Source organism: Rattus norvegicus, chromosome 19, assembly GCF_021556685.1.
Source record: "Rattus norvegicus strain SHRSP/BbbUtx chromosome 19, alternate assembly SHRSP_T2T, whole genome shotgun sequence".
Lineage (NCBI taxonomy): Eukaryota > Metazoa > Chordata > Mammalia > Rodentia > Muridae > Rattus > Rattus norvegicus.
In genome coordinates, this window is record NC_141552.1 from 22,244,091 (window position 1) to 22,271,362 (window position 27,272).

At 42.5% G+C, this 27,272-nt stretch overlaps 3 protein-coding genes across 6 annotated transcripts in view; 1 reads left to right on the plus strand and 2 right to left on the minus strand.

Moving 5' to 3' along the window:
• LOC147999118 (disks large homolog 5-like) overlaps positions 1–5,485 on the minus strand; it is a 34,223-nt gene extending 28,738 nt beyond the window's left edge. Inside the window, exons 1-3 of the transcript XR_015643881.1 lie at positions 5,329–5,485; positions 4,135–4,294; positions 1,188–1,293 (exon numbers count right to left, since the gene is read on the minus strand). The gene's annotated coding sequence lies outside the window, so the exon portion shown is untranslated. The remainder of the gene's footprint in view (positions 1–1,187; positions 1,294–4,134; positions 4,295–5,328) is intronic.
• LOC147999107 (uncharacterized) overlaps positions 1–27,272 on the minus strand; it is a 924,037-nt gene that overhangs the window by 276,038 nt on the left and 620,727 nt on the right. The window lies entirely within an intron of this gene.
• The window catches only part of LOC147999110 (disks large homolog 5-like), a 260,765-nt gene that overhangs the window by 208,148 nt on the left and 25,345 nt on the right, over positions 1–27,272 (plus strand). The window lies entirely within an intron of this gene.

The following is a 27,272-nucleotide window of genomic DNA, read 5'->3' on the forward strand; positions in this document are numbered from 1 at the left end:
GGCCATGGAAAAGGGTAGCTTGAACTGTCCCACCTAGGTTCTGGGCTTCCACAGGCCTGCTCTCCAACAGAAACATGTGTTCACAGCTGTAGGCTGCATTCACTATGGATGCTCTTGAAGTTCCTGCCTAAACTGCTTAGATTAAAATAATTTTCATGCTAACAATCAAAACAATCATTATGCCAATCTGCCCAACAGGAAGCTAATTTCTATTCTGTATTTTGTCAGATGTGCAGAATACATATGGTCATCATTGATAATATGTGAAAGATCTGCTCTAATATGGACACTAAGTGGTGCTGGAGGATGATCCTGACCCACAATGAGCAGTGGGAACACCAGAGCCCTGTAGGGATGGCTGGCAAGCTAACACATTGAGCATGCACAGCTCAGTAAATTTCCTGTGAATACACATCTCCTGAGATCTCTCTATTTGATTGGAGGTGATCCTGTCCACCTAATACAGTACATGATGTGGAAGGACAAAAGCACCTGCAGGAGCTCTGGTGATGACTCACAGGATAGAGCATCTGCTGCTCTCTCAGAAGAACCACATGGACCCTAACAATTGGGTAAAGCATGTCAGTGATTACTTCATAAAGTGTGTCCGAGAAACAGCCACATTATCCACACAAAAGACACTGTCACACTGGGTACCCCTCGGTGACTTTGAATTCACTTATTATCCCAGGATCCATGGAACATGCAGAGATCCATCTCCACCTGTCAGTTCTAAGTCCACAGGAGGGGACAGAACCCTTGAATAAGAATGATGGTCTTAAGAGTCAAGAGATAGAATTCAATTGTTATTCATAAGGAATTCATTTTTACAACAAAACAGGATTAAAACGAATAAATTAAAATATTAAAAATTTTTGAAAAGATAAAAACAGTAACAAGAACATATAAATATGAAACAACAAAAAGAAAATTTCAATTAAAATCATAACAAAAATATTTCTAAACAGCACATTCTTAACGAACATTTAGAAGCACAGATGTATTCCTGTTTCTCCTCTTGCACACATAATGAAAGGAGGGCCCCCAAGTTGTCTCTCAAGTGCTGTTTTCTGAGAAGAAAGTAAGACCTCAATCAGTCAGGCTGGCTTAGTGTTATATAAATTTAGGGTCTCTAAGCAATGACAAATTAACTCTGAGGAAGAATACTCATCCAAAAATTTTGTTACCATTCAGGATGTTTGTCATCAGGGACTCCTGAGAAAGCAACTTATTCTTCAGGAAGCTCTCTTACTGGTGTGTGTACAATTCCAGCTCTCTTGCACTTTCTGAGACCTGGGAGAGGAAGGCAGTTTTTCAGACACTGATATGGTGGTGAAATGCAAGGCAGCTGTCAGAAGGCTGCCTTCTACCACCTCAGTTCTATTGGACAGTCGACATGGACCTTTTAACTGATATCATTGTTGCTAACTCTTTGGGAAGGGCAAAATCTCCAGAGAGCCTCAAAGTAATGTGGGCTGCCAATCTGGGACCCAGACTTATACCAGTGCAAACCAAGAACAGGGCAATGGGAAGAGACCTCATTGGGTTGCCGGAAGAAAGGAGATGTCCATATGTCACCAAGGTTAAAGCCAATGACAAGTACTAATTTGACATTTGCGCTTTGTTCTTATCCCGCAAAAGTGCTTCCTACACAAGAAGTCACATGACCACAGAGTGTTATTTGTTAAAGAACCAAGAACTTGTTCAAAACTCTACATAGCATCCAATCTATCACATGGATATGCAATAATGAGGTATGTTATTAATCTGTCACCATTTCTATACTGCAGCTTCAAAAAGAGCAGACAAATATATTTGCAAAATAATTCAGTTTCTGAAAAGTGGTTGGCTTCCCAGAATACTTGTGCATAGGCAGAGCAATGAACAATTCCATTACATGAGGTGGTTGGCTGGTTGTGAGTGTAAATTAGAAAGGTGGTAGGAGAGAGCAAAGATGTATCAAATTGGCAAACATTATCAGATATTTTTAAGCTAACACAGCTGCTCATCCCTGCCAGATGACGCTGGGTCTGGACGTTGCTGGTCTTTATCTTTCTTGTTGAAGTCAACCAAATATTTCTGGTTCAGTGCACAATCAAGATGCACCTCCTTGCTCTCCTGCTTCATTGGGACCAATTTCTTCCTACATGTGTTCTCCATCAGGAGCTGGCTGAGCAGGTTTCTGGAAATACAGTCTGCATAGTAAGATCATGCTGCCCCTTTCTCCCATTCCCACTCCCGAGTGCCACTAACTCCACCAGGACCCAGATACCCATGAAGACTTAATAGAATTCATTTCGATACATATAAGGCTGCTGCACAAACCACAAAGAGTAAATTCCGGGAAGAATAAATTGTATGTTTTGCCTGAGCACACATTAGTGTCCGCATCTCTCAAAAAGAACATGGATATACAACTATGCATGAAAGCCCAATGCAGGGGGGCAACATCAATTAGTAGTGGGCCAACACCCTCAAAGGAGGTCAGTAGAACCAAGAGAAGGTCATGCTAACCATGTGGTCCACACACTGAGTTTTCTAAAACCTGGTATGACACCATAGGTCCAGGTCAGCCTAATAACCTGCTGACTTCAATCAGTGCTGTTCTATCTAGAGCCTTCTGAAGATGCCTAGACAATCCTGGGATGAGTAACAGTCTTTTATGGAACTGAAAACTGAGTCCTAATGACCCTGGCACACTGATGTGCAAACAGCACAAGAGATAGAACCAGAGCTGAAGACTGTCCAATCCAGAACAAAGAAGTCATAAATGGCCATTCCACAGGTGACAGCCTTTCTGACCAGGACTTGCCTAGAGAAGGTCATCTCCATCTTCAGCTCATGGTTGTTCTCATGGATCTCAGTGTTCTCCATCTCTAAGTTGTGCAGAATTGACATGACCGCCTCCTCCATTCTCTCCAGGTCTTCATAATATGGATTTGGCCTGAAGTGTGGCCTGGCCCCAAATGATAGAATCCAATGAACATCGGCATTTAGGAATATATGAACTCAGGGTGGGTCCTGTACTACACCAGCCCTGGAAGGACACCTTCTGAATTGTACATATTGGGATCTTCTTCAGCTTCAGAAACTTGTTTTTGTTTGTCCAGGACACCAGAATCTCAGCATCCAGATGGAGGGCTCCCTGGCTCCCTTTGTTCAATCAAGAGGAAATCTGAAGTCAAGCCAGTTAAGCTATCAAGAGCCTAGGCCACACCTCTCCATGCTCCCCCACCCAACACAGCCAGAAACCGGTGATTTCTTTTCTCCTGTTTTGATAACAGACCTTATATCAACACAAAATTAAAATCTGCACAAGGAATACAAATAAACAGACAATCGTGGTCACATAGGCAAAGAACTGTGCTGTTGACAGTGGGGCTCCCAGAACAAAGCATTCACATGACCATGAAAGTGTTACAGGTAAATACTCAGGCCAAGACATAGACCCCTAGATTCCAAGTGTGGAGGGAAATATAAACATATAAAAGTTGTCCATATGCATTTGGATGTATGCACATACAGACTCACAGACTGAGAAATACCCACAAAAAAGAGAAATGTAAAAACAGACTCAGAGAAAGAGAAAGAGAAATATGGAAACAGAGGGTACTGTGAAAACCAGGAGAAATGCATCCACCATTGCTGTCTCAGAGGGCAAGACACACAGAAAATAACAAACAGGCCTGAACCTTAGACCTTCTAGACAAGCATTGAGATGAACAGTTTGGGACCAGGCCCCTCAGGCTGCTGCCTGGATCTTCCAGCACTCAGTCCCCTGCCTAGCAAGTACAGAGACTCACCATAAACTCACTGCAATTACAATCTTGCAAAGCCACCATCCGTCAAGGGCTTTGCAAACGCACACTAGACACTCACTTTCCCTGACTTTATCCCCGAATTCTTCATTCAGACCACAAGTTCTGCTTTTCAATAAATGGAAGCAGATGAGTCCATTTTCCATCTTGCTCCTCAGGAAGGGTCAGGTTCTGAATCTCCTCTATATGGGAGGTGAGGTTTAGCACAGGGTGGTTAGGGAGGCCCAGCTTTCTAGAACCAAAACCTTAATAGGATAAGATGAAGGTGACCTTGCAGTCCCAGGAATGAAACAAGAGCATTTGGAGCGATTCATACCTGTTCTTCATGGATCTCTCTGTCAGAAACCTCAGGCGATCTCTCAGGTCATTTCTCTCCTTGGTAATGAGCTGCAGCTCTTTAATCAGCCTCTCTTTTTCCTTCTTGGCCTGATTCTCGCTTGGGGCAGTTTCAGGGGAAGATGTTTCTCTCCCAGCATCTGTAGGTAGAAGAACACAAGTGAACCTGCATGGGGAGAATGCATAGAGTGTACATAGACCACAGTTAGGCCTAAACAGGAGAACAAGCCTGGAACCCAGTGTCATTGCTAGGCGATTGGTCTATCCTTAAGAGGCATCCTCAGTGGATCTCAGTTCTCCCACTACTCTATAGAGACCAAGAGATGTAAGCAGCCAGGTGTTCCCTATGCCGGACATCAGGTGCTTACATGGAACACGGAGATGGCTTCTCCAGGATTATCATCAGCTGAACAGGGTACAGCTTGGTTTCAGGACCCTCACCCCTGTGGCTTCAGAACTCAGATGATAAATTCACCATCCACAAGACTTGAGTGATTGGAGACACTCAGATGTCCTACCCTGATACTCTAGGCCAACAACTTTGGATTTAAAACACATTTCCAGGAAGGACATGTTCAACAGACTTATCAATTCCCTTATATGAAATAACAAATGCCCCAGAAGTTCCAATAGGTTACAGGCTGAATCTTGGTCCACATGTTCCAAACAGTTTTGGTATTTTAGAAAAATGTGTGTAACACACAACCTCTAATATATAAAGCTAACGATGACCCTGCCAGTTAGAAGAAATCAGAGGAGGTCTAAGAACATAAGGTTATTGCCTGGAGCACAATTCTCTCCCTGTTCTTACTGTCAGGTGTCCACTGTATTTAAAGAAGCAATGAGAGTGAAATACATTGCTGCCCTGTCTAAACTCAGAAAAGGTGGACCCTCCATGACTCCTGATCATGTTATTATATCAATGTAACCTAACAAATTCACTGTAAAAGTAAAGGCCAGAAATTCACAGGATAATAGCATTGGCCTTACCATATACTCCCTGTGGGGTTGGGGAAACTAAAGTTCTGAAATCCTGACTTTCAGGAATTGTGATATTCATGAAAATTCAATTCCTTTTCAGATGCTCCAGTTGTTGTGGCCCATTGCTAGAAAGGTCAGCTTAAGCCTGCAGCCCCCCTGACAGGGAGCTCCAAATATACTGCCCAGAACTTACTAAACATTCCCCAGAAGTGCTGTCTCTGTTCATCATTACTTTGAGACGAAAGGCCAGATTCCTTCACTCTAGTCTGTCCACAATCGACGTTCCCCCTCCAAAAACGCTTGCGAAGACGGGAAAACATGTCTTAGCTTGTAACTGCCAGACTCAGACTGAGAGAAACTAGGGCACTGGTTGTCACTACAACAGTGGTGACATCACAGAGGATGCCAGAACTCTCTAGGAGACAATAGAATGTCCAAGAAGGGACAGCAGATGTCATGGGGAGCAGACTTTGCCTTCCTGCTAATAATCTCCCTGTACTGAGCATAAGCAGAGGTGCCCTTTCCAGGAGCCTTTCCTGGGGCAGAGTCACTGAGCATCTCCTGCTTCCAAAGCCAAATTTTCTTCAAGGTTTGATTATAAAAAAACCTTAGTAATTCCTATGCATCTAAATGAATGTTTCCTTCGATATCTTGCCCCAAAATGTCTCATCCTAACTCAAATTATCCTCATTCAACAATGTTAGCCATTAAAACTTCCTGAGATTTCATACCAGCTTGAATATGCAGTCAAAAGTTCTCCTGTCTCTTTATGTACAGGTGCTTTAAATCACATCAAGAAATAGTCTGCATGGTAGTTTACAACATGGGTGTGTGTTAGGGGAACACTCATGAAGTCATGTGCTTAGCAATGGACAATTGCCAGAATATTCCTTAGGAGAAAGAGTTGAAGTCTTTATGGTGCTAGGAAAAGTGTGGAGACCAGTTGGCAGAGGAAAGTGCCATATTGGAGCCACCAGTGAAGGGAACCTCATGCTGGTGGTGGGGTTCTCCTCTCTGCACCAATGTCGCCAAAGGAGCACTGCTCACAGGCCTGAGTAAGATATACCATGAGCTTCTATCAGAAAAATAAAATAGTAAAGAGATATAGGGGGTGCACAGAAAGGTCTAAAATGAGGCTATAAACATCATTAAGTGGATAGAGCAAGGTCCCAGCACCTGTACACTGGGAAATGGCCACCACACCAAACACAAAAGCATCTATCATAGTGAAAAATGAATACTTTATAGAATGCACACACTAACATTGATTGATCACATCCATAGTTCAAATTTTGGGGGCAAAGTCATGGCCCTAACTATCTTTCTCTCAACTTATATAGCAAAAAATAAGAAAGACAGAGAAAAGGAAAAGTCAAAACAAAATCCAAAGCTTCTCATATGAGGACTGCAGGAAGTGTTATCTGGTGGTCAGTTCTGATTAGACATTTTAGATAGAACAGTGCACAGTGACCCTTGATGTGATGGGCCCTATATAAAGCTTTTTGCAATATTGGAATTTTAACAAACCTCATCCAGAACGTACAGAAGAGGTAAGGATGTGATCACCATGTCCTTGCTCTCTATCAGGTTATTTTTCTGTGTCCTTGATTGTCAGGCATAGAACAGCAACAATCTGAAATAGCTGGTAGACATGGGAAAACGTGGCTAAATCTATAGTTGTGGTTACACACCTCAACTGTCAAAGGCTAATGCTGTCCTCACAGTCCTTGGAAGCCACTCTTGTAAGCCTATCTATTGGAAAGTGGAAGGAGGTTTATCTGAGCTCAAAGTGAACCTGGCCAGCCAGGGAGAGGGCAACATGGGATACTTGTGACCCTGTCTTAAACCAGCGCAGAAACCCACACTTCATTCAAAGCATCATCCACCAATTCTCGATTATCTACCATTCTCTCCCTACCAGTCGTTCAGTTTGGAATGGTAGAAAAAAATGGAACTGATCTTTCTATTGTAAGGACCTTGATCTCTCTTTCCTTAGGTCCACATTAAGAGTATATATAACTGGATATCACCATCTGAACATCTTAGTATTATCTACTCTGTATATGTAGCATAATACTGTGCCTATGACAATCTCAAGCTTCCTTGAGCATTGTTGCCCCAGCAAGAAGTATGAAGTACTGAGGCCAGTCCCCAGGGATCCTTTCAAGGGTTTAAAAGAAAGCCATCAGAGATACTCCACTTTTTGTCCTTAGATTAAATCAAGCTGACACAATTTGAACCCGGTGGGCTATTTAACCATGCATCTTTCTTCCAACCCCCGCCCCCATTCTGAGTTCAGTCCATGGCAGAATTCATTCCCCAGCATCGTAGATATTTCTTTGTATATTTCCACAAGAGCCAGGTTTCTTTCTCTTTTCTTAAATAGAATTAGTTGTAGTCAATCAACTGTTGCCCTATGTAAGAAATGATTAGTATATATTGTAACTTACCACACTGTATTGGTGTATACAAGTACATTATTGGAAATCCAGCATTACTGAGGAATTTGAAACCAGTGCTGTGGCCTTGCCTTTCTGTGCCTAGTCCTGGCTCACAGGCAGCAGGGGGCTGACCTTGAGTTCCTCTTCAGGGACAGAGTGATGGTGAATGGGCACTGAGCAGGCAGAGAAACACAGCTGAGGCAGCTCCTTTCAGGTATCAAACACATCATCTCCTTCCCATCTTAAGGGCTACTGCTGAGGTCTTGCTCCCATACCTACCTTAATAGCAGCAAATTTGTTACACAGCAGCCAGCTCTTTCCTATTGTTCTGTAATACGCCTCCACATCATGGATGCCAACAAACAAACTAACAAAAAACAAAAAAACCTGACATTGAACTGTGTGGTGCTGGTCACATACCCTGTTATGTTCTGTATGTTACGAGGTTTGTTAATCTTAACAAGTTCCCCAACTATGAGCTTCACATAGGACCCATTAGATTCAAGGAAAATAGGAACAATTATGTGTAAAATGACCCGAGTCAGGGCCCATAGACAGCAGCATTTCCAGCACTTGTGCTTTAGCCCATGTGGATTTTGCAATGAGCTGGGCCTAGCAATGTCCAGTACACAGTTGTGAGCTGTTGCTCTGGTTGAACTGTATTGGTGTGCATTCAATAAACTACACCTATTTAAATGAATTCAGTGTTCCTGTGGTCTGAGTCCAGACATCTTGACACCAAATCTTCCCTTCAGCAGCACTTAGGAAAAGAAGCTAAGGTTAGGAAAGGTGACATCTTGTCATAAATTATGTGACAAGAAGGATGGAGAAATGATCCCTTGTGTTAAAAATCAAGGTGTCCTCTGTAATATTCAGGTCAATACTGGCCCTGTGCATCAGCTTCAAGGACCCATTTCTGATTTTCTTTGGGGTTCCCATGATGATGCACTCAGACATGATTGGAAACAACCAAAACGGTGGTCAGACTTGATTTATAAAATGAAGGCAACATTGCACACTTATGTTGCAGGATATTTGATTCATATTATCAGCCCCAAGATAGAGTTATTTACTTTAAAAAAAATTACCTCCGGCAGTTCAGTTCAGCACTAGCACCGATATTTTACCCTAGAGCTTTTTTTGGTTGTTTGTTTGTTTTTTGTTTTTGTTTTTGGATGAACAAGTACTTTCTTATTTTGTGGCCCAGCCCTAGCTCTTACTTCTTTGCACAGTCACAGAGAGACCTCAAACATATACTCAGCCAAAGGCAGGGGAATGTAGAAAAGAGCCTAAGGCAATACCACATAATGACATTGAAAGTGGGTGGCCAAAAGGTGTTATACAATTAACCTCACTTCAGTGAGTGATGACATACCAACCTGGTGGCCTACGATTCTGGAATATTAATCAGAATCCTTTAGTCATATTAGATCTTAATAGAAACAAGGAAGCAGTCCTTTCCTGAAGTATATATTCATCATACGTAAAGAAGATATTACATCCATATACAACTCAGAATAGAATTATCCCCCAAGACCGGAAAGATCTGGCAACATTAATATTAGAAGCTTCTCCTGTGTTACAGTGGTAAGCACAGAAGAAAGAGGAAGATAGGGCTGAACACAAAAGCATCAGGCCAGAGCACTGTTTCTCAGGATGAGTTGCCAGGTGAAGGTAAATAAACCTTACTAAGTTTAATACAGTATTACATACCCTGTTGTAAGTAACTGGAGCCGAGGCTATCCCCAAAGGTTTGCCTGTCTGTGAAATCTGATACCCTAACTCAGGTGTCTTCCCTGGCCTCAGTGGGAGAAGGTCCACCAGCCCTACAAAAACTTGATGTGTCTTGGTGGAGGCACACTCTGAGGGATATTCCTCTACTCTCTCAGAGGAGATGGTGTGAGGACATTGGGGAGGAACTGTGGGAGAGAAGTAACAAGAGAAAGGACAGCAATTGGGATGCAAAGTGAATTTAAGCCTGTCAGTCACTGCTCTATTGCTGTGAAGAGACACCTTATCTAAGGTAACTAATAAAAGAATCAGGGTGTGCCCATGTCTCCAGGTAGATATGTAGCAGAGGACTAGCTTATCTGGGATCACTGGGACGGGAGAACCTTGTTTCTGACGAAGCTTCATGAACCATGATATTGGAACTTAGGCCTCTGAGGCGGGAGTGAATTGGCGGGTGGAGGAGCAATCTCATAGGGAGAGGGTGTGGGGGACAGAAGAGAGACTCATGTAGAGGAACATGGAGTGGGAGATAAATTGGAAATGTAGATAAAATAATGAAAGAAAACTAAAAAACATCAGACTATGAGTATCATTCTAATTCAAGCCTCAAATAATAAAAGCATAAATGCGAGAGTCGCCTGGTCCTGTTCATGTCATCCTGAATCTTAAAATCTTTTTTCCTCCAAATTCCGTGCCATATGAGGTGCACTGACCTGTCAGCTGCCTGCTTGGATGACAACTGCAGCAGCTTCCCTATGCACTTGCTTTGTAGGAGCACGAAATCTATTGAGCTCCCTTTTCCAATTTGGAACTTTAATTGGTAAGAGTCTTGCCTTGAGGACACCTTCCACATCTCTACAGTACAGAGGCAGGAGGCTTATCGTCAATAACATTCATCTCCTTAACTATGTCACCCTCCTCTTCAGCACATGACTTTGCTGTGACACTAAACTTCTTAGTGATCTTTTCCACTCTAAGCTGCACATGGTTTTCATGTGTTTGCCCTGTGTGTTGTTCCTTCTCCTGCAGTCTTGAGGAACAGTGACCAAAAGTAACCAAACCACAGGCTCAAAGCCATGTTAATACTGTATTGTGTACTATTTTCACAGAGTTGCCTGAGGTGTAAATGGGACATGGAGAATTCGAACATAGTTTGAATCTTAGGCCTTTCACTGGGCAGTCCCTCATCTTCTCTAAAAATTAAGCCCATTCTTCTACCATTGAGACCCACCTGCTGCTTAGCTCTTTACCCCTCTGCCGTGGTCTGTTCCATATCTCTTCCTGCCCATGTCTATTTTGAATCTCCTGCTTTAGCTTGCCTCTGCCTATGTCCCTCTCTATGCCCGGAAGTTCTGCCCACATACTTCCTAAAGCAGCTCTTGGCCATCAGATCTTTATTACATCCAATCGGCAGTGAGACAACACCTGATACATCTCTTAGCTTGTGTTGAGCTGGTGAGAAGGACAAACATCCACAAAATAGCAAAGCTGATGATGGGACATAGAAATGACAAGAGAAATCCTGCCAGCACTTAGCTCACTGCCAGTACAGAACTAACAATTGAAAGTTGACACACCTTAGTACAAAGGGAGGTCACCTCAGCATTTCCCATTTTACTCCAAGAAATACCTTTAATTTAACATTAATAAGCTAGATAAAATAAGAAAACTTATGAGATGCATCAGGTAAGAATTACTGTCACAATATTCTGTCCATTCGTATTTTGCAAAATTGGAGAAGGTACTTCGTTATCTAAATTATATTCGTCTAAAATTTTGTACCTAAATCATTTTCTATCACTTTTTAAGCTTTGTATCCCTTATCTATCATAACTTGCATTTATTAACCATAATAAGTCTTCTGAGACCAAATGTACTTTCATTAATTCCAAACAATTTAAGCGTTTATGTCTTTCATCCTTAAAATTTGACACATTTTTTTGCGTACAAATTTTCTTTTTCTTTTTCTTTATTCAGCTTCCACACGAAGATTATTTTTGCTCTGATTTAGAGCAGGATGCAAGGGTGGAGTGCAGACCTGAGGGGAGGGCAGATGAATGGAGTTGAGCTGCAGGATGTGAGGTTCACAGAGAATAAATAAGAAGTTAAAAAAAAAAAAGAAATGAGCACAGTGGGGATGAAGCTGTGAATGCTTGGCATGGGGAGGTTTGGCAGTGGACTGGGCATTTTAGGGGTGGGGTGGGATTGGTGTGGGTTCTGGAGTAGTAAGGATGGTGTCTGTTCTTGTCTTTTGGGGAAACTCCTCGGTCTTCTCCCATCCCTCCTCCACCTCTACCCCCACCTCCAACCGCCATAACTGCCTCCTACCACAGCAGCGGCTTCTGGGCATCGGCCTCTTTCTGCTCAAGCTCTTCTATGTGCTCGGGGGTGGTACAAGCTTTTAAAAGTCCCAGGCAGTTGGCAGACCACGCATACTCTCCTGGCATCCCCATCCTCTCTCAGGACTTATGGTGCCAGAGCGGTTATCGCAGGAGTTTTGATACTGCTGTGGACTGTCCATAGAGCCCTGCTTTCTGAGCCTCCCATGTCCACCCTGTTCCTGTCTAGGTTCCTGGCTGTCACATTTCTGCACGATGGTGAACAAGTTTGCTTTTCTGATTCTCATAACAAGAAAAGGTTAAGACTAAACTATCTAATCTTCAACCCCATCCAAGATCTGAGGGGGAGAAATGTTGCCTGAATAAAAGGAAATTCAGAGCAAACAGCTTCCAAACCTAAGAAATGACAGAAATTGTTGGCTACCCTGGGAGTCAGTCAGCAAATATTCCTGTGTCACTGTGGCATCCACCTTCAACTCACTGGGCCAGGAGCTCTGACAACAATCCTTTGAAGCAGGTCACTTGAAGGACTATCCTATTTTTTTTTCCAAAAACTGGGACACAGACTTCCCCATGAGCAACTTCTGCACAGTCTGGACAGCTTTCTGGCAGCAGTAGAGGTAAGTAGGTAGTATTTCACCCAATGGTTCTTTAGAGCCCATCATCTTTTTCAGAATAGATTGGGGACACTACCAGGAGTTGAGGTCTCTCCCACTGTGAAAAGCCTTTAACTATTAGGACATCTGAAATGGCAGATTCTTCAGATCTCTAAAGGATTTGAGAACCACCTTTGTATGTAATGTCTATCTCAGTGGACAAATGTGGCTTTTTTTCCCAAGGGATTTACTTCCTACTTAACTTTAAAAACATACACAGGAAGTTAAATAAAGCTTATTTCTGTACCTAACTAAAGCAGTACCTAACATGACTGGAAGACTGATTATTTATAGTTGGAAAGTACTAGCTTGAATTCCTTAATTATCCACGGCAGTGTGCAGTAGTAATTTTATAAAATTAGAATTTTACACCACATTGTGAATAAGTTGCATATACTTATATCTTAAAAATGAATTGAATCATTTATGCAAGTACAATTTTAAATTCTATCATCATTCAAAAATCCATGCCATCCTAAAATATTTGAGACTTGGTATTGTTTTCTAGTATAAATAGAGATACAGTGATCTATGATTTTGTCATTTTAGTCCCTTCTCCTGATTTCCCACAACATTAGACAGAGAATTGAGGAGACAAAGAGAAAGGAAGAAAGACATTCCTGATTCTAATCTGTTTATTTACTGTTTCCTCCCTGACCATGGCCAGTAAGAACTTGCAACCAACCCCCTAACTGACAATAATCATCTACAGCCCACGGCAGACAAATAACCACCCACCCACCCTTCCTCTTGAGAATGAGGGGGTCATGTTCCTTTAAGTTGCTTCCCAATGTGTGTGGGGTGACAACATGTTTTGGGGACCTTACAACAATTGGGACATTTTCCAAATCCTGGGAGATCTTGCAGTTTCCTATGCGTCCAGACCCTGAATGTGGCAGGATTAACTGAAGTCCTGGCTACATTAACAATGAAAAATACAAACACACATTCCTACCATATGAGGAAGGTCACCGGATATCTACCCCTTGAAGTTTGCTCAAAACAATTAGTCAATTAGCTTTTTATTTATCTTCAGGTCACTTCTTAGTAAACAGGCAGAAAAGAGACAGATTGTTTGCCAAAATTATATCAATTGCTTCTAAGCCAGTCACCAATAGAGTTCCTGCCATCCTTTGAAGTTTCATCAGAGAGGCTCTATTTTGCACAGACTCACAATACTTATGTCTCCCATGTGGAAAACTAAAAGAACTGTTAAGATCTCCTTAAATAATTCAACAGTTTTCCCAATCCAAAGTCTCCCACCCTCCTCCAAAAAATCAAGAGATTCCTCACAAACATCTCCACTCACTTCGGTACCAGTTTATATATCAGTCACATTTCTGTTACTGCAGAAAAATACTATGACCAAGAACAACTCAAGGAATACAGTTCTTCACATTGTGGTAACCAGCCCCAACTACCAAATTATTTCATTGCTAAGTCATAAATGTAAGGTGGCTACTGTTTTGAATTGTAATGTAAATAGCATGTATAAAGTATGTCTCATATGTGGTTGTTCCCTGAAGGGCTTGCAACCCACAGGTTGAAAACTGCACTTGTGTGTGGTGGTGGGAGGGGTGGTTGTGAGTTTTTTGTTTTGTTTGTTTGTTTTCCTTTTTCTCAAAACCCAAATGCTGATAAGAACATAGGCCAATATCAGGCTCTTCAATTTTATTCCATTAGGCACTGTGTCTGCTCTCATGATATTAACATGCTGGTTTTTCTTTTTTACTATTCCCCAAAATGAAGGTGAAATCATTAAAGGTGATGCCTCCCGCAGTGCTTTACTGTCTTATTAGTTAGCAGTGTCTGACTGCCCTGCTCAGTTGTGCTTTCATGTGAGTTCTGAGATTTTTTTTTCATTCCCATGAAGATCTGTATTGGGATTATAATGGGATGGATTTAAACCTGTAGATGACTCTGGTAGGATTCGATATAATAATATAAATCATACTGATACATGAAAATGAGAGGCCTCTTCATTTTCTGGTTTCTTCAGTTTTTTTTTTTTATTTTTCCTAATGATTTCATTTTAACAAGTCTTTACTTCCTTAGATATTACAAGATTTTTATTCTGAATGGGTTTGTTTTCTTGGCTTCTTTCGTCATATTTATTGTTGGTATACAGGAGTTCTATTGATTTTACTGTGATTTTAGTGAATGTGTCCATGAGCCATAGGAGTTTGCTAGTGGTTTCGTAGTGGTCTTTATATATGGATCATATCGCCTGCAAATGAGAATACTCTGACTGCTTTCTTTCATATTAACATGCCTTTCCATCTCTCTATTGTCATATTGTTTGGATAAGACTTCACATACTAGTTGAATTAGATGAAAAGAATGAACATCTGTGACTTATTCCTGATTTTAGTGGAAATCCATTATGATTTCCTCCAGTTAGGATGCTGTTGGCCTTGCATATCGCCTTTATAATGTTAAGGTATGTCTTCTCCATATCCCAGATTCTCCAGGACTTTTGCATTAATCACTGTGGGATTTTGCCAAAGAGATTGTCTGCCTCTACTGCAGTGATCGTGTGTTTCCTGTTCTTGGTTTTCTGTGGTGAATTATTTATTCATTTGTATTTGTTGAAACATTCTTGCACCTCTGCAGTCAAGCCAGCTTGATCACGGTACCTGACACTTTTGGTAAATGTCTGAATTTTATTTTCCAGAATATTATTGAGAAATTTTTCACTTAACTGTTCCTTCCGATCTTAGTTTCTTTTCTATGCTGTGAAGAGACACCATGAGCAAGGGAACTTATAGAAGAAAGAGTTTATTTCACCTTACAGTTTCAAGGATCATGAGTCTATGAATATTATGCTGGGGTACACGGCAGCAGGTAGGACACCATGTTTCTAGAGAACTGGCTGAGAGCTTATATCTTATGTGCAAGTCGGAGACAGAGAAAGTGTTAACTATAGATGGTGTTGAATTTGGAAACCTCAAAGCCCAATCCCATACACTCCTCCAACAAATCCGTATCTTATAATTCTTCCCGAATATTTCCACTAACCAGCAACAAACATTCATATATGTGAGTTTATGGGGGCCATTATCATTCAAATCACCATATTCCACTCCCAATTCCCCATAGGTTCTTAAACATATCATCGTAAAAATACATTAGCTCAGCTTCCAAAACCCCTGTAGTCTTTCAGTCTCTACACAGTTTATCCACAGTGCTTTTCGACCCTCCAGGAAGTCCCTTAATTATTCCCCTATGAAATCAAAAGGCAAATTGCATACATCCAATGTGTAATGCCAAAAATATGTTATCATTGCAAAGGGAAGTTGGGAATGTGGTGAGCCAGTTCAAGGCATTAACCCAACAGGGCACACTCCACATTCTCTACTTCTGATGCATGACAAAGGGATTAGATGGGTCCACTGCTCTGGCTTTGCTGACTGCAACATAATTCCTAAAACTATGTTGTATCGAATAGATCTGTGGTGGTTGTGTTTTCATTGTCACTCATTTCTAGGATTTTAATTTTTCCTTATGTGTTTCTCCCTTGGCCCTTTCAGGAGTGTGTTGTTTGTGTCTGACCTTCCACGAGAGTGTGTACTGACTGCACTTTCTATTGTGTGATACCAGTTTGATTCCTTTGTGCTTGGATAGAATGCGTGACACTACTTCAGCTTTCTTATCTTTCCTGAGGGCTGTTCTGTGTCCTAATCCGTGGTCAATTTTGGAGACAGATCCACAGGCTGATAGAAAATATATGTATAGTTCAGTGTAGTTTGTTAGGTCCATTTGACTGATGATGTCACTGAATTCTGCTCATTCTCTTTTGTTTATTTGCATGTGATCTGCCAAGTGGTCAGAATAGACTATTAAAAACAATCACAACCACTATTATAGCTAATGGGTAATTTCAGATCTATCTGATAATTATATATTTAAATTTGTGACTGCTGTGTTTAATATGTATATATTTAGATTGTAGTATCTTTTGGTAATTGCAAAGTATGAAATGAATTTCCTTACATCTTCTGGACAGGATTGGTTTGAAATCTATTCTGTCAGCTGGATAGAGAAACTGCATAGAATTGCTATAGGGACCTGTGTCTTAGGTCTGTTTCCCTAGTATATCCTCTACATCTTTCATGATGGTGATCCTGTTTCTGGCTAAATAATGTCTGTTCACTGGGGAATTGAGTTTAGTGACATGCAAATATTATTTAAACCTATGTATTTAATTTTGTTAATTTTTGTGGGTTTTATTGGCTTCTTTTGATTGACTGTTCTAGTTTTGTTACGTTATTTCCTGTTTCCTCTGGTATTTTATCCTTCTCTTCAAACTAAAGTATTCCTTTTAGGATCCTCTACAGAGCTCCTTACTGGTTATACATATTTTGTAAATTTATTCATCATATGCCTTAATCAGCACAGTAGCTGGGCAGCTGCCTGCCCTCCATGGTATCAGATCTACTTTCCAAACAATAACGCTCAACTCTTACTGACTGTGTAGCATCTTGGCTGCTCTTTGTTGCACTTGGACAGCCCTCAGGACCAGGCTCTCCTCTCCCTTAACCATGGCTGCTGTCCTCTTCCTCTCTCCTCTCCATCACACATGTTCTTCCTTTATTCTCTGGCAGCTTCTTCCTCCTTCTTCCCTCCTCATGATCCTCTCTAGCAAAGCCCTCAAAGCTGACCTCCCCCATCTCTCTGCTGTGCAGCTGTTGGCTGTTGGCTTCTTTATAATCACAGTTAACTGGGAGCAGGGTCAGTTTTTGGAGGTTAACCAGTCTTGAGTTCTACATATTAGCATTAAAATACAAGCAGAATTAGGCCAATCCACTACAAGGATTTCTTTTGTTTTGTTTTGCTGTAAGTTTTCTTTTACCTTTTCACTTTTTATTTTATTTTTGGCTATTTTTTTATTAATTGGTTATTTTATTTATTTACATTTCAACTGTTGTCCTGCTTTCCACACTCCCCTCATCATATCTTGCATCCCATTTCTGCTCAGCTTTGCCTATATGACAGTGTTCCCCCACCTACACATATCCATTCCCACCTCACAACTCCAGCATCTACTTTTGGTGGGCAACAGGCCTCAGCGTAGTCAATGGCCTCCCGCCACATGGGTGCCACTTAAATCAGTCCTCTTCTACACAGTTACCTAGAACCATAGACCCTGTATATACTTTGGCTGGCAGTTTATTCCCTAGGAGCTGGGGGATTGGTGACAGAGGGTCTGGTTAGATATTAAAGACCAATAGTTGCTGCTTTCTCTTCTTTTTCTGGTTATGGGTGAAATGGTGATTGTGTGCTTCATTTTTTGAAATTATTGAGAGATGATTTATTTCTTGGTTTTTCTTGGGTATAGTTTAGCTCATTGTCTTGGAGTTTCCCTACTACAATCCTCTGTTGTGCTTTCTTAGAGAAAAATATTGTTTAAATTTGGTTTTGTCATGAAATATTTTGGTTTCTCCATTTATGGTGATTGAGAATTATGCTGGGTATAGGATCCTTGGTCCGCATTACATCTGCCCAAGATTTTCTGGCATTTGGAGTCTCTGTTGAGAAGTCTGGTGTAATTCAGATAGGTCTGAACTTATTTGTTACTGGTTATTTATACCTTACCCCTTCTAATGATCTTTCTTTGATCTGTGCATTCAGTGTTTTAATTATTATGTTAATGGAGGAATTGTTTCTGGTATGATTAAATTGGCATTCTGTAGGCTTGTTGTACCTTCATGGCCTTTTCTTCCTTTACCTTATGGATGTTTTCTGCTATGATTTACTGAATATGCTTACTGGACCTGTGAACTGGAAATCTAAATTCTCTTCTATTCTATTATCCTTAGGTTTGGACTTTTAAATCTGTCCTGAAATTCATGGATGTTTTTTATTCAATGAACCATACATGGTTATTTGAGATGTGTATTTTGTGATTTGTGGGGTGATCTCCTTGACCCCAACTCTTACATTTAGTACCACGTTTTATAATGAAACAAGGTCAAGAATGGTGACCTCTTGCCATAAACTATATGAAAAAGGCAGGTGAATTAATGTGTGTCAAGTATCAGTAGATTCCTGGGTGGTTTTTGCTCCGGGTTGGCCATATGCAACAGTTTCAAAAGCCCAAGTTTGATGTTCCTTGGGATTCCCAAGATGATGCACTCAGACCTGACAGACAACACCCAGAATCCTCGTCAAAGAAATTGATTTATAAAATCGAGGGAACGTTACTAAGTCATGTTACAAAATATTTGATCACACTGTGATCTCCAAGAATGTATTATTTACTGAAAAACTAGTGTGTGGTATAGCAGGGCCATGGCACAGACATTTAAAGCAAGAGTTGTTTATTCATGTAAACATGGACTTAATTACGGTATGGCTCACCTACCACACACATTTATGACAAAGGTAAAAAGTGCACTTAGGTCCAGCAGATCAAGACACAACGTGAAAGGAAATCTAGATAACTAAACCAATGGAAAGTTTTTGAGTTAAAGGATTTTTAAGAACGTGTTCAGAGGGAACAGGACTGCTCTTCTTCTGGGAGGTCAGTGAATCAGGAAAGACAGTTGGGAGCTTTACTTGACTTCAGCATCTGACTCCTGAAACTTCATTGGTAAAATTAATGTCTGGAATTTTGGATTGTAAAACAACAGGTTGGCCCTGGAACTTTGGGCAAGGCCCATGGACAAAGAGATCGCACCTGATGGGAACAATCTTAAAAGCCATCTGATTCTGGTAAGTCACCTGAGAAGTCCTCAAGGAGAGAGGAGTGAATGGGTAGCACCATAAGAGAAGGCTTTAGGATCTCGGATAGTGCTACTCTAGATGCCTTGGAAATAGAAGCAGAAAATGTAAAGCTAAATGACTTCACAGGAATTAGCTCATTTCTGATTATGATTTTTTCATATTGGTATTTTATATTTATTCTTTTTTTAAAATTTAAATCAAGAGCCTTAGGTTGTAAGGTGAGGCGGTCTTAGAATCAGAAAATGCTTAGAACACTTGTATGGCGCCCCGCAACTAACACTATCTGGCTAGAAATTCTACTTTTAATCTCGTCATCATCATCGACAGCTTCCATTTAACCCGCAGGTGTCCAGGCCAGGCAGACACTGAGCAGGTTGTGTGTTCTGTTAATCTCCACAACAACCCAATTCAGCAGAAACACGTCCATTTTACAGGTGAAGAAACCACAGCTCAAAGCAAATGAGTGTCAGGGTCCCCTCAGTCTCACTGGCTGTCACTCAGACCCACATCCTTCTCTGTAAAGGGAAGCCATGGGCCTGATGTGGGCTGTGCAAGCTGACTCTGCTGTGATGATCAATGCTATTCTTGACCCTGGGAGAATTTAAGACAAGGTGAGCCACAGACTCCTGGGATAGATTCTGCCTCTGGGTTCTAGGGTAGGACACAGTATCCCTTGTCGTGGGTCTCTACTCAGCTGAGGAGTCTGCTCCCATGTGTCAGCTTCTATGGCAGTGGTTCTCAACAGTCCTACTGCTGCAACCCTTTAATACAGCTCTTCATACTGTGATGATCCCCTCCATAAAATTATTTCATTGCTACTTCATAAATAATATTGCTACTCTTATTAGTCATAATGTACAAGGTATCTGATAGGCAATCTCTGTGAATCAGTTGCCACCCACAGGTTGAGAAATATTGCTTTATAAACTTTTTTTTTTTTAATGAAAGGCTTTCACCTCAGAAGTACCTGGAGCAGTTGTAAGAGCCCTGAAATACTGACAAGTTTTGGCAGGCCCAAGACTGCTTGCCTTAATGACAACAGAGATTTCTTGCTAAAGGCACAATCTGAAATCACTGTCCCCAGGTCATTTCTTGCCTAAGTTTTCCCTCATTACAATGTCTGTCTGCTTGGACATGTCTGTCCAGGAAGCCAGTCCATGTAGTCTCTGATACAGACAGAATGCTAAAGGCAAGAATGCTTTCCCTCTGTTGGCCCACAGTCATTTCTATAGAAGTAAGTTCAAATCCCCTGTGGATAAATGTGTGTCTCTCACATGGTGTGTGAGACTTGAAATGTCAACCGTTTGAGTTGACAAAAAACAAATTTCACTTCAGATTTACAGCTGACTAAAAATTATTTTTGGGAGAATGCAGAGGGTGGCCAGGCCTGCAGAGTCAGATCCCCTCCCTGCCTGGGATGATCCCACCCTCAGTAGACTTCAGCTTCACCTATAAGGTGTAATCAGAAAAATCTGACCTTAAGATTCTGAAGTCCACAATATGCACAACCCCTAAAGTTGGTAAATGGCCTATATGGGGGTTTTCTCCAGTTTAAACTATTCTGGCTTCTTTTCTCTCTTGTGCTGCAATCTGTTCTCTCAGGTCTGTTGGTCCTGGAAGGACCTGGGTTCAAGTCAAGGCCTCGTGGGTGGGGAGGAAGATGTTCTGTTGTGTGAATGAGTATGGATTAAGAATGTAGCCCCACCAACAGCTTGGGAAAAGATCTTTACCAATTCTACAACAGATAGAGGGCTTATATCCAAAATATACACAGAACTCAAGAAGTTAGACCTCAGGGAGACAAATAACCCTATTTAAAAATGGGGTTCAGAGGCAAACAAAGAATTCACAGCTGAGGAATGCCGAATGGCTGAGAAACACTGAAAGAAATGTTCAACATCTTTAGTCATAAAGGAAATGCAAATCAAAACAACCCTGAGATTTCACCTCACAGCAGTGAGAATGGCTAAGATCAAAAACTCAGGTGACAGCAAATGCTGGCCAGGATGTGGAGAAGGAGGAACACTCCTCCATTGTTGGTGGGAGGCAGACTGGTACAACCATTCTGGAAATCAGTTGGAGGTTTCTCAGAAAATTGGACATTGAACTACCTGAGGACCGAGCTATACCTCTCTTGGGCATATACCCAAAAGATGCCCTAACATATAAAAAAGACACGTGCTCCACTATGTTCATAGCAGCCTTATTTATAATAGCCAGAAACTGGAAAGAACCCAACAGAGGAATGGATACAGAAAATGTGGTACATCTACACAATGGAATATTACTCAGCTATCAAAAACAATGATTTTATGAAATTCATAGGCAAATGGATGGAACTGGAAAATATCATCCGGAGTGAGGTAACCCAATCACAGAAAAACACACATGGTATGCACTCATTGATAAGTGGATATTAGCCCAAATGCTTGAATTACCCTAGATGCACAGAACACATGAAAATCAAGAAGGATGACCAAAAAGCGAATGCTTCACTCCTTCTTTAAAAGTGGAACAAGAATACCCTTGGCAGGGAATAGAGAGGCAAAGATTAAAACAGAGACTGAAGGAACACCCATTCAGAGCCTGCCCCACATGTGGCGCATACATATACAGCCATCCAAATAGATAAGAAGGATGAAGCAAAGAAGTGCAGGCCGACAGGAGCCGGATGTAGATCGCTCCTGAGAGACACAGCTAGAATACGGCAAATACATAGGCAAATGCCAGCAGCAAACCACTGAACTGAGAACCGGACCCCCGTTGAAGGAATCAGAGAAAGGACTGGAAGAGCTTGAAGGGGCCCCAGACCCCATATGAACAACAATGCCAAGCAACCAGAGCTTCCAGGGTCTAAGCCACTACCCAAAGACTGTACATGGACTGACCCTGGACTCTGACCTCATAGGTAGCAATGAATATCCTAGTAAGAGCACCAGTGGAAGGGGAAGCCCTTGGTCCTGCCAAGACTGAACCCCCAGTGAATGTGATTGTTGGGGGAGGGTGGTAATGGAGGGAGGATGGGGAGGGGAACAGCCATATAGAAGAGGGGGGGGTTAGGAGGATGTTGGCCCGGAAACGGGGAAAGAGAATACAATCAAAATGTAAATAAGAAATACTCAAGTTAATAACGAAAAAAAAAAAAAAGAATGTAGCATGTAGCCCCACTCTGACTGGCCAACTAAGCTCCAGAAAATCTTCCCCAATCACAAAACTGGGCCATGTGGGAGCCTAAACTGTTTAAAGGGGAGAGCTGAGTGCTTTCTCCTGGAAGAAATACTTGGGGGTTGACTGTCACTTGTGAACCTTCTGTGTTAAGTCACTTCTCAGAAGGGAAGCTTTCCTCTAACTCTTCCATGGGACCCACCCAGCACTGGGGCCTGAGGATCCTATGGTGTTGCAGCTCTGAGCTGGGAGGGGTAGCTCTCACCCTGGCATGGAGAAGCCTGTTTTCACAGCTGATCTAGATCTGAGGAACAGGGGCTTTTAAAGAAGCATGTGAGAGTATCTCCTGCAGGAGAGCCCAGTCTGCAGGGAAAGTCACACAGGACAGCGAAAAGTGACTTCCCAACAAACACAGGGAATGGGAACCAGGGAGGGCACTGGATGGATGGTCAGGGAGTTTGAGAAAGCCTGCATCTCCATGAAAGACTTCCCACAACCATAAGTCCCACCACTGTCCTCTTCTCACAGGGGAGGCTCAGCAAAGCCTGCCACCTGCTGGTATCCCTGTGAACTAAAACCGGAGTGGAGAACTGAGGAAAGCACTTTGGTGGAGGGGGAGACACAAGTCTCCAGGGCCAGGTCAGCCTTCTGTCCCTTTGGTTCTCCTCACTTCACAGAGGTGCCTATTGAAAGGTGAGGCAAGCCGGGATCTCAACAGTCTTTGGCCAAAGAAGTGAGAGCCCACAGGGCAGAGCAAGGCAAAGCAGAGCCAGGCAGAGCAAAGTGAAGCCCTGCCAGTCAGCAAATAGGCCTTGCGCATGTGGGACTGGTGGCAGCAGTGCTTGCCCTTGCTCTCCTGGTGGTGCAGAACACCTGCCTGGATGTGGGGAAACTCACAGTGGCTTGTCCTCCAGCTGCAACTGCCAGTGCTTGGGGAGGGGGAAGTTGAAGATGCTCCCATGATCCTCCGATTTCCGGCCCATTTTGTCCATGTTCAAGGCTGTGGTCAGCCCCGCCAGAAGCCCCGAGGACAGGGAGAGCAAGCACAACTGGCCAGCAACCACCATGGGCATCTGCGGTGGGACCCAGGCCAAGAAGCCACAGAAGCGCACCAGGCAGCCAGGCACCAGCCCCAAGCCTGTGCATACTGAGGCCAATGACACTCCACTAGTCCCTCCCACCATGCACATCCCACCCCTGGCAGGCAAGATCTCTCTGTCCAGGGCTTCCCCCAGACCTCCAACTACCAACAGCTCAATGAGCCCTTACTTAATTCTTGTTAACCATAATGGCTTGTCATAAAAGGTCATTGGGAAAGTCAATGATGAGATGAAAGCCTTAAAAGAAAACTAGAGAGACTTACGGAAATGAAGAAGAAAGCTCTCTTCCCAGTAGGAGCCTGGCAGTCCCAAGCTCAGGGCACCTCATGTCCAGTCTTGAACCCAGCATGCATTGTTGTGGAGAACCTGCCTGCTTAAGGACCTGGCTTCCCACTCATTCTCCTGAGATGATGACTTTAACTCTTTTAATTTTTACTGGTTATTTTCTTCATTTCCATTTCATGTGTTATCCCCTTTTCCAGTTTCCTTTCTCCACAAAGCAGAGTCCAGCTCACAAGCCTGAGCAGCTGCAGCCATAGTGCACCATGGGGGATCCTGGGGCAGACTGTTTCATCACCAAGATCCTGTGGACCCACAGGGGCTGCATGACCTTAAAGGAACTGCAGAGTAGGATCAGGCTCCAGAGGCAGAGCTCTATGAGCTGCGGGGCAAGACTGCTTATTCCTATTGGAGACTGGAGATCAGGCAGGGATCACACTGTAGGTGGCAGCTACTACTGAAGCCTGTGGCTTCAATCTCAAGTGCATCCAGAGACCATGCTACAGATTGCCCAAGCCTCTGCAAGCTCAAACTTCTGGGACAGAGTCATTATGCAAAATCCCAGAGAAACCTCTGCAAATATCCACACCAAGTTTTAGGAACAGAGCTTCCAGGTCCTGAAGAATCATGAGCTTTCTGGGCTTAACCAAGAGGAGCCGGCCTTCTTCCTGGTACAGGGGGATGCTTTTCTCCTGCAAAAGTTACTACAAAGGAGACAGCCACAAACAGATCTGCTTGAAGCCACAGCCATGCAAGAGAGTCCAAGTCTGTGAGCACTTCACCCAGGCCAACTGCCGTTACCTCAACTGTCTCAGGTCTCATGACCTGATGGACAGGAAGGTGCTGACCTCCGTGACTGAGCACGGGCTGAGTTCTGATGGGGTCCAGAACATCCAGGACATCTGCAACAACAAACACATTAGGAGGAGACCCACTGGCATGAGAGCTCCCCATGAACATCATAGCAGCAGGGCACACAGAGACAGAAGCAAAAGCAGAGACTGATTCCTTCCAAACAGCCTAGGATTTCTCTCCCATATCTCATTTTGGCATCTGGTTCACCTTGTCCAGATGTCACCAGCTGTAAGGATTCCCTGGAGGACGTGTCTACAGCTGTCACTCAGGAGGTCAAGAACCTGGGGACCCAGGAATCTGCACAGCTTTCCTTGGTCTCATCTAAGGCTGCTGGTGTCTGAGGACCCAGTCACATGAGAGCAAGCCAGGGGTTTTCTGAGAATGGAGATCTGGATGCTTCTTTTCTAGATTCCTACTGATTCTTTGTAAGCTCCTGCCTCCTCTGCTGCCTTTCTTCTTGCTGCAGCAAAAAGAGATGAATCCATGTCCATGAGAACAGGCATGCCTTCTGGACACCGCATGGAGGTCAAGGGAAAGAATGAGGCTCCAGACATCGATTACATTCCATTTTAAATGGTTCTATTGATGGGGTGACAATGGAAGAAGCAACAGACTCAGGAATTCTAGGTAAAAGGAGAAACTCAGGGAAGGAGTTTGGCAATGTTCCTTCTCTTTCAATTCAGTGGAATAATTGAAGCACTATTGTTATTGGGTCTTCATTAAAAGTCTGGTAGAAAGGATGCATTAAAGCCATGTGGCCCTGATTATTATTATTTTTAATTTTTGGAGTGGCAGCCTTTAATGACTGTATCTATTTTCTTATGGGAATTATTCATTACCTTCCCAGATCTGTATTTAACTTGGTATTTGTTATCTGTTAGAAAAATCACCAGTATCAAATAGATTTTTCACTTTTCTCTAGTAAAGGCCTCTGAAGTAATCCCTAATGATTGTTGAATTCACTCAGTGTCCTTTGTTATATCCCCCTTTTCATTTCTTATTTGGTACTTTAGATATACGCTCTGTGGTTTGTCTGTCTTGTGGATCTTCTCAAAAAAAAAAAAAAAGCCAGCTCTTGCTTTGCTTGGCTCTTTATATCATTCTCTTTGTTTGTAATTGATTGATTTTAGTTCTGAGTTTATTTCCTGCCATCAAATCCTACCAGACTCTCTATGGGATGAGGCTTTGCCTCACCTTGGTAACAGCAGCATGTGATACATGAAGCTTTTGCTGCTCTCTGTAGTGGGGATGACGTCACAATTTCACTGAAAACCATGCACAGCCTCGTTTTAGACTGTATGAAAGTAGCCCACGATTTCAGTGCTCCCTGCAAGGTGCCATGAGACAGTAGTAACATGAGTCTGCCTGCACCTCGACAGTTTTCACTAGGGACTTCTGAGTGATTTTATGAAAATTTATAGTGAGTTCATGGATGTACATGCACAAACACAAAGCACACACACACTTTACTGACATGGTGCACATTCTTTCCACACAAAGAAGAAAGTGAGTATTAATGAAAACACACCAATAAAGGAATCGATGGACGGGGTTGTGGGAAGCTGAGGCTTAGAGTTATTTAAAGGCCCTGTGCAGGCTCTCCTTCTGTTGGAGGCTAAACTTCAAGTGCAATGGGGTTCTTTATTTTCTTTCTGTATAGCACACAGAGCTAGGGTGGAAACTAGGTTTTGAGCATATTTGGCAAGTACTAGAACACTGAATTAATTCCTAGGGCTGGAACCCTATTAATGTTCTACAGAATTACAGGGCAGGCTGGATGAAGACTCTCAGCTGACAATGTGGACATCTCAAGACAGGCACTGGACAATGGCTGACAGACTTGTATGAAGACTGGAAATGTTTTGCTATCTCAGAGGAAAAGAAGGCCCCTCCGACTACACTGTACTCTAAGGACAGTTTATTCAGGTAAGGGATGACATGAACTATTGTCTCATGTCACAGATGTGAGCACAAAATATCCTAGGTATTGTATGCCAATGGTAGCATTAACAGAACAAATCACACAGTGTTGTGAAGATATAGAATATGACTATATGTAGCAAGAACCAGGCCTCTTCTAGTTTCTAAGATCATACCTGAGAACCTCAAATATAGTAATAATGTGATAATGTGGTATAAGTCTAGTTACAACTAGTTTCTATTGTGACACAGATGACTCTTTTTGTGTCATGTTCAGCTTATAATGAATGACTAGACCTAAGCATGAGAATAACCAAATACTACATTGCTTCTCTAGCTGCTGAGCTTTTAAAAGCCCTGGTGTGACAGCAAGCTTTTGTGGACATCTGGATTATTCCTTCTGTACTTTAACTCTCTAAGTCAACCCCACTCTGAGTAAGTCAGTTCCATTCCATAAGTTGGAAATCAGTCAACTGGAAAAAAAATACTTTCTCAATACAAACACAGATTGGCCATGGAAAAAGGGCAGCTTGAACTGTCCCACCTAGGTCCTGGGCTTGCACAGGCCAGCTCTCCAAAAGAAACGTGTGTTCACAGCTGCAGGCTGCATTCACTATGGATGCTCTTGAGGTTCCTCCCTAAACTGCTTAGATTAAGATAATTTTGTTGCCATCTATCAAAAGAATTCATTATGCCAAACTGGCCTTTCTTCTGAACCTTCTGTTCTGTGGGCAGGGCAAAATCTCCAGCAACCCTCACAGCAATGTGGGCTGCCAATCTGGGACTCAGAATTATACCAGTGCAAACCAAGAACAGGGCAACTGGAAGAGACCTCATTGGGTTGTAGGAACCTTCTGTTCTGAGTCACTTCTCAGAAGGGGCACTTTGCTCTAACTCCTCCATGAGACCCAACCAGTACTGGGGC